This window comes from Ursus maritimus, unplaced genomic scaffold, assembly GCF_017311325.1.
Source record: "Ursus maritimus isolate PB19 unplaced genomic scaffold, ASM1731132v1 scaffold_5, whole genome shotgun sequence".
NCBI classification, from domain to species: domain Eukaryota; kingdom Metazoa; phylum Chordata; class Mammalia; order Carnivora; family Ursidae; genus Ursus; species Ursus maritimus.
In genome coordinates this window covers 55,129,346-55,137,538 of record NW_024426663.1, presented here as the reverse complement: position 1 = coordinate 55,137,538, position 8,193 = coordinate 55,129,346, and positions in this window count along the sequence as shown.

Here is an 8,193-nt window from a genome sequence, read left to right as displayed (position 1 = left end):
AGAGTCTTTTTTTTTTTTTTTAAAGATTTTTTATTTATTTATTTGACAGAGATAGAGACAGCCAATGAGAGAGGGACCACAAGCAGGGGGAGTGGGAGAGGAAGAAGCAGGCTCATAGAGGAGGAGCCTGACGGGGGCTCGAACCCCGGAACGCTGGGATCACGCCCTGAGCCGAAGGCAGACGCTTTAACCGCTGTGCCACCCAGGCGCCCCAGGGAAAGAGAGTCTTAAGCAGACTCCTCAAAGAGCCTCACGAGGGGCTCCACGTGGGGTTTGAACTGGGGCTCCATCTCACCGTGGGAGATCAGGACCTGAGCTGAAACCAGGAGTCAGACGTTTAACCAACTGTGCCACCCAGGTCCCCCCCACTTTTGCCATTTTTATTGAGGGCTTTGAAGGGTTTTTACAGAGACAGGGAGATGCCTTTTTTTTTTTTTTTAAGATTTTATTTTTAAGTAATGTCTGCACCTAACATGAGGCTCAAACTCACAACCAAGATATCCAAGAGTCACATGTTCTACTGACTGAACCAGCCAGGCACCCCCCAAGACGAGGAAATTCCATTCAGAGTTGTCCCTGCTGTATGTCATTGGAGTGAATTCTTTGAGAACCGTGTGTGGGTATCTTCCTGACACTGGGCCTCAATCTGGTGGTCTGCAGCTTTATCTTGGTCAATTAAAGCTAAAGAAGGCCACAGGTAGAAGTGGAACATGAATGCCCGGAGGCAGTGCTATTCTCTTGGCCTCAAATGTTTGGCTGGCCTGCCCCGCATTCTCTACCCCAGGTTGGGGAAAGCTATGTTCTTGGGAATCCCTACTATATACACTTGGGGAAGATAAAGGGTGGGCACAAGGGCTTTGAGAAGTAGGAACACGGCTGGAGCTGACTCAGCCTCTCCTTCCTTGTTACCCATCCTCCATGCCCCCAGAAACCTGAGGGTGTCAAAGAAGCTTAGAAGAGGTACAGGCCAGTTCTCAAGCCAAGAATCCTTCCAGGAAGAAATCTCATTACTTGCCAGCTGGAGCTGTGATCCTTGGCAGCTTCCAGGAATACAGGGCAGAGTGGGCAGGAGACTGGCCTGGTATTTAAGGTTCCTATCCAGACCAAGTCTGTCCCCATTGTGTAGGAGGCCTGAGGTGCTAGTTTCCCTGGCCTCAGCTCCCTGATGGTGCACACTCAAGGCTAGAGCAAATCTTATGGGCTTATTAGCATCTGTCTACTCTGTGAGAGGCCTTGAGCTGGTCACAACAATGCAGATTGTCGGTTGAGGAGACAGAGATGTAGGCCAAAAATTATAACATGGTGTTATATCATGTGGACAAGCATGGGACTCTATGAGAGACGGAGAAGGACATCCAACCCACCCAGGGACTTAGGAAAAGTGGAAAAACTGAGTTGGGAAGGGTAAGTAGGAGTCAGCTCAATTGACTTGCTTTGTATGTAAGCCAGGGACGGTGTTGGTGACTCTGCCTGGGAGAGTGAATGGATAGATTACTGAATGCAAGCACTACCTTCAGCCCTGATTTGAGCCTTTTATGAATTGGTCAGGGACTACCATCCATTGGTCACTTGGGTACAATAGAGCTGATGTCCTGGAATTCCCAACCCTTGGCTCCCCTCTCAACTTCTGATCTTCCCAGTCAAGGACAAGGAAGTATCTTCTATACCCAGTATGGCTATCAGGCCTCGAATGGGGTTGAGGTCTAACCTCCTCCACTCCTCCCTCCGAGGGTCTCCCAGGTTACCCATGAACACTGCTCCTGGAGCCAGGGGACTTCCAACAATCTCCTGGCATTGGCCCAGTTCTTTCTTTTCCATTCTAGTCCTCAACCACCAACACTGTTTATCTCTGCCCTTTCCCATGATACCAGACTCCTCAGCTTGGAGCAGGAGGAACGAAGCCACCTTCTCTAGCTAAGGGCACATCACTGTGAGTCTCCTGGCAAAATTGCCAGGTCCTGATGAGACAATATTTGTATTGACACACCTTTTCCCAGCCCCACCTACCCCTCCCCATCTCACTCTGGGCCCAGGAACACAAGTCTATGCCTGTTACACATTCTTAATAATCTCTCACCACAGACTACCAGGGCGGGGGAGTGGGGTGGTGGAGGGGGCGAGGGGGAGGGAGAGCATGGCAAGAATAAAATATGAACAAGGAGCAAGAAGACTCTGTTCCCTTAAAGCAGAAAATCTCCTATGTTTTTATTACAATGCATCAGAATCAGATTCCCAGGCCCCCTTCCTAGGGCATCTTATTGAGGTCTGGGATGGGGGCCTGGAATTGGTCATGATAACAGCCACACCAGGCAACTCTGATGCAGATCGCTTGTTGAGAAATTCTGCCGAGATTGCTAGCTAATTTTTATTAGTCCTGTCACCAGGGGGTTCCTTTGGATTCTGCCACTAGAAACTCAAGTTTCTCTGTATAGCTGAAATAGAGCAAGATTCAAAAATTGCCCCATTTTACAGTCCTATAGTATTAACAACAACAACAACAAAAAGGAACGTGTTCATTTTAACTACTGCTTCTGTGAGGGAAACCTGAAACCAAGGGCACAGGGCAGTGCTGATAAAAGCTCTATCATCATCAAGGCTGAGGTTTAAGAAGGGACCCAGACAGTGTTGAACCGGGGACATTGTCTAGGGCTTCAGGGATGTGGAGGACAGAGAGGAGTGGGGTGGAAGAGGAGAGGGGGCAGGGAAACTTGGCCAGCCAAGGCTAGGTTTAGATTCTGAAGAAAAACAAAAAACACAGGTTTTAAGGACCCTTGACCCTTCTTCCTAGTACCTGAGTGATATTCTTTTCTCTTGAATTTCAGGGATGTTGAGCGTCATCTTTTTGGAAAGGTTCTAAGCACTCAGAAAGACATAGCTCAGCCTGGTGGTCAGGCTGTGTTTAAGGTGTGCTTCCTTCTACGTCCCTGCTCTTGGAACCTGCAACCCCAGGAAGAAATAGAGTCAGGAATGGGTACTATAGGGTCAGAGGTAGTTCCTCCAACATCCTCCTGTCTCCCCATCCCTGCTGTTTTCCCTGGTTCAGCCACACTTGGTGTAGTTTGAGTGGGGAAGATCAGCAGAATGAGATCTCAGTGGTCTTAAGGGAAATGAGGCCAAGTCTAAAAGAATCAGGCTTTGAGCAAATAAGGTTTCAACATTTTACCCATAAGCTTCCAGGTGCTAATAAGATTTCTGCACCCAAATAGCAAATCTAGCCCTCCACTGTAGTGACTTTTCTTCCCATCTCCCTTTTTCCATTTCTAGAACCTGGAAAACCTTTTGCAAAGCTTACTGGAGAAGTTCTCTTAGGTCAAATTGGCAGCTCAGCTCCTCATTTGCAAGAAAATCTATCTCATCTCTCTTTTCGGGAGCTCTCTCCAATGAGCCCATTCTCTTCAGTGCTTAGGTCGTTTGTTATTATTATTATTATTATTATTATTATTGTCATTGTTATTGCTTTACTGAGGTGCCATTGATATAGAAAAAACTGTACAGTTTGATGAGTCTTGATATATGTGTTCACAGGTGAAACCGTAACCACAATTAAGATATTGAACATATCCATCACTGCCAAAACTCTCCTTGCGCCCCTCAGAAATCTTTCCTTCTTCCATCCCTGTCCCTGGGGCAACCCCTGGTCTGCTTTCTCTCACTGTATAGATCAGTTTGCACTTTTTCGGAGTTGCATATAAATTTAATAATTCAATATGTACTCCTTTTGGTCCGGCTCTTAACTTGGCATCATTATCTTGAGATTCATCCATGTTGTTGCTTGTATAAGTAGTTCACTCCTTTTTCTTTCTGAGGAGTATTTCACTCTATGACTATAGCACGATTTGCCCACCTTCTCACCTGTGGATGGACATTGGGGTTGGTTCCCTTTGGGGCTATTATAAATGAAGCTGCTGTGAACATCTGAGTACAAGTCTTTGGGTGGATGTGTCCCCATTTACTCCAAAGTCCCCCATTCTGGCTCCTTTTCCCACCGTGTCCCCATTTACTCACCTCCCTTTGCTATAAACAATAATCACCCATCTTCCCCCAGGCTCACACAGTCAGGGCCCAGCCTCCTAAAGATCTGCTTCATTGAATTTTTCCTCACGTAAACAGAGCCAGCCCCTTCATCATTTTTATTGCCCTATTTCAAACTCCCTCCCACTTGTTTATACCTTCCTGGTAATGAGACATCTAAGGCTAAGCAAGGTATGCTGTTATTTATTCAGCTTGGCAAAGGTAAGCTAAGGCAAATGAGTCCTTGGTGATACTTTTCTGATGGGCTACATACTGATGAGGCACTTCGACCTCAAACAGAGGAAGGGGCTAAGCTCAAATGGTGTGGGCGGCTGCCCTGGGACACTCGTCCTGAGGGGTTATCTGTCCACGTTATCACTATCTCCTGTGGGCTCTTCCCTGGATGGGTTTTCTGGAACACAGGCCCCACTCACTCACTCGTTGTCAAAAACCTTATCCTACTGAATTCCCACCTCTCAGTTCTGAGGTTGTTTTTTTTTTTTTTAAGATTTATTTATTTGAGAGAGAGCAGGTGTGCGCGTGCGCACAAGCCGGGCGGGGGTGGGGGGTGGATAAGCGGAGGGAGAGGGAGAAGCAGACTCCTGGCTGAGCAAAGAGCCCAATGCGGCTTGATTCCAGGACCCTGGGATCATGACCTGAGCCGAAGGCAGATGCTTAACCAACTGAGCCACCCAGGCACCCCAGTTCTGAGGTAATGTTGTAACTACAACTTTTCTCTCTCTTCTTTGGGCCCAGGGAGCCTGGAACTGCAGAACAGCCTGAGAGTGGAAAGGGCAGCTGAGGCTCTGTGTTCTCAACGGTGATAAACTGACACTTGCCTGCCTGCGTATATGTCGGGGTTGGGGTGAGGAGAGATGCCTTTACGTATTTTAGAAAATTATCCTTAACAGTTATCCTTTCCAGACAGACAATAACAAGTGTTGGTGAGAATATGGAAAAACTGGAGCCCTCATGCCTTGCTGGTGGACATGTAAAAAGGTACCACTTTGGGAAACAGTTTAGCTGTTTCTTATAAAGCTAAACATACACTCGCCATAGGACCCAGCAATTCCATTCCTGGGTATGTACCCAGGAGAAATGAAAACACGTTCGTACAAGGGTATGAATATAAATGTTCACAGCAGCATTATTCATAATAGCCCTAAAGTGGAAAAGATCCAAATGTCTATTCAACCAGTGGATGGATAAACAAGATGTGGTATATCCAAACAATGAAATACCATTCTTCAACAAGGAACAAAATACAGACGCGTGCTTCAACATAGATAAACCTCAAAACATTATGATTAAAAAGTTTGGTGCACACTGTATGATTGCATTTTTATGAAATGTCCAGAAAAAGCAAATCTACAGAGACAGCAGATTAGTAGAGGCTGGGGTAAGGGTAGGTATTGACTGCGAATCAGCTTACTATTTTGAAGATGGTGGAAATGTCCTAAAACTGATTGTGATGTTTGAACAACTGTAAATTTACTAAAAGTCATTGAGTTGTACAAATGGATGCATTTCATGGTATATAAATTATACCTCAATAATGCTATTTTTAAATCCCTTGCACTTCAATAAATCTAGATTTTAAAAACCTTTTCCTTCCTGGTCTTTGAGTGCCCATTCTCCAGGTGGGCTATGTAATGTTAATTCTACCCTACAGACCTGTCCTCCATCTTTGAGGGTGAACCTCTTGGGCCCTCTCTCCTGCTAGCTGCCCTGGCCTGTGCTCTGAACAGACCCTCTGCTCAGAGGACATAGCTCTCTAAGATTGTGGTGCTGATTTGCAAGCTGGAGGGTGAAGAGCTGGCCCTACAGTAGTGGGGGGTGGAGGTCCTCCTGACTCTTACTTAGGGATTCATTTTGAAGGAAAGGACTTTAAAAATCTGGGGAGGCAAATAGATGGAAACGAGTCTATCCCGAAGTGTCTTTTTCAATCCCTGTGACCCAGATAAATCAGTCTGCCCACCTGGGTTAGAGTGCCTCCTCACTTCCCAAGCAAATCCAGAAGTCGAGTTTCCACACAAACAGTAATGGGTACCCTTCTCAGAGAAAATGATTTCAGCCTTTTCTAAAACTCATTTCTCCTCAGAACCAACTTCTCACCCCAGAACCTTTTCAGAGCCAATAACCAGACTCCTGAGAACCAAACTGTTCTTCCTTTATTCAACAAATGAATGGAAAATCTATTGTGGGTGAGTTGGTCCAGGGGATTTGGAGGGGGTCTGAGAGAAAGAAAGAAAAATCCTCCCAGCCTTCCAATCACCTTTAAATTTATTTTTTTAAAATTTTTATTTATTTATTTATCTTAGAGAGAGTGGGGGGGGGCAGACAAGCAGACTCTATGTGGGGCTCCATGCAGGGCTCGATCTCATGACCCTGAGATCATGACTTGAGCCAAAATCAAGAGTCACATGCTTAACGGAGCCACCCAGGTGCCCCAACTCAGAATCTCTCTAGAGCCAACTATGAGTTTCCTCAAACTGGCTTCTCAGAGACAGTGAATCTCCTCTGGCAGCCTTATCACAACCAATTTTCAGTCATCTCAATGCCAACATCTCCAGCTGTCTTCTCAGAACCACCTATTTAGTACTCTCAGGTCCACTTGACTTGTAAACCTTCTCAAATCAGTGATGAGGCAGTGATGAGGCCAGGAGTAACTTGGGAGTATTCCTAACCTCTCCCGCCGAACAGGCAGCCTGTAAACTGTGTCCTTTAAAAAGGGGGTAATTAAGAGGGTGCCTGGCTGGCTCAGTCGGTAGGGCATGCTGCTCCTGATCTCAGGGTTGTGAGTTTGAGCACTACATTGAATGTAGAGATCATTTAAAAATAAAAACTTTACTTATTTTATCTTTTATTTTTTAAAAAGATTTTATTTATTCACTTGAGAGAGAGAGACAGAGAGAGAGAGCATGAGCAGGGGAGAGAGGGAGAAGCAGAGGGGAAGGAAACTGAGCCGGGAGCCAGACATGGGGCTCGATCCCAGCACCCTGGGATCACGACCTGAGCTGAAGGTAGATGCTTAACCATCTGAGCCACCCAGATGCCGCAAAAATAAAATCTTTAAAGAAAATGTAAAGAAAAAAGAAAAGGAAATCATTCTATTTATGAAAGTAAAAGGAAAAATAAGACCAAGCAAATAATTATTTTCTAGAATCTGGCATGATGTGGGGGTCTTCATGAAGGTTCCCTGATTGAGTATTCTTTCCCCCTGCAGGGATCTGCCCCTTCAGTTGTAAGGTGTTAAAGAAGAGTGCTTAAGAATAAAGAAAGATTTTCTAGAGACTCAGGGTTCTAGGTTCTCTGCTGTGTGGACACAAATTGCCTGTTTCCTTGTGGGTGGGTCATCTTTTGGGGGCTAGCAGGATAGAAGCACTGGAGAACTGCTGCTGGCTTCTAAATTTGAGGGCTGTAGGTTTTTCTAAATATCAGGAAGGGTTGTTATTTTATTAATTTGCTGAGCTCCCTCAACAATGTCTTGGAGAACTCTTGAAATCTTGACCCATCATTGAACTATCTCTATCCCCATTTCTAATATACAATTCATGCATGCCACTAGGCTCCAAGCCTTTCTCTTAAATTTCTTTCTTCTGCTTACTGCTGAGTTGATATTAACCAGGTGGTCTTATTGGTTATTCTTAGATCAGACTGTTTGCTTTATGGAGTCCCCACTTACTAGGCACATAAAAGGAAGAGCACAAGTCTAGGTAACTTTCTTGGGGACCACACTCAGAACTGGGCCATCCAAAGTCTATGCTGTTGCTTCAGTTCCAGTCTGTTATCCAAAAAGCATTTATACAATACCTTCTTTATGTTAGACCCTGAGTGTGCACAGATAAACAAGACAGAGTCTGGGGCAGCACAGAATTGGGTGTGGGGGAGATTTGGACATAAATAAGTACCTTACAGTGTGATATATTAGAGCTGCATATGGAATAGGGGAATGACTAATTCTGTCCAGGAGAAGGAGATGTAGGAAAAGGGTGTGGAAGAAAGATTGGGAGTTCACAGAAGGATTTACAGGCAAGGATTTAAAGGCAAGGAGGTGTGTTCAGAAACCAATGAGTTAATGGTAGTGTGGCCAGGAAGCAAGGAGAGGAGGGGCAGGGAATACGGCTGGAAAGGCAGGTCCGGGCCAGATTTGGAAGCCTGTACTTTTCCTAGAGGCAACAA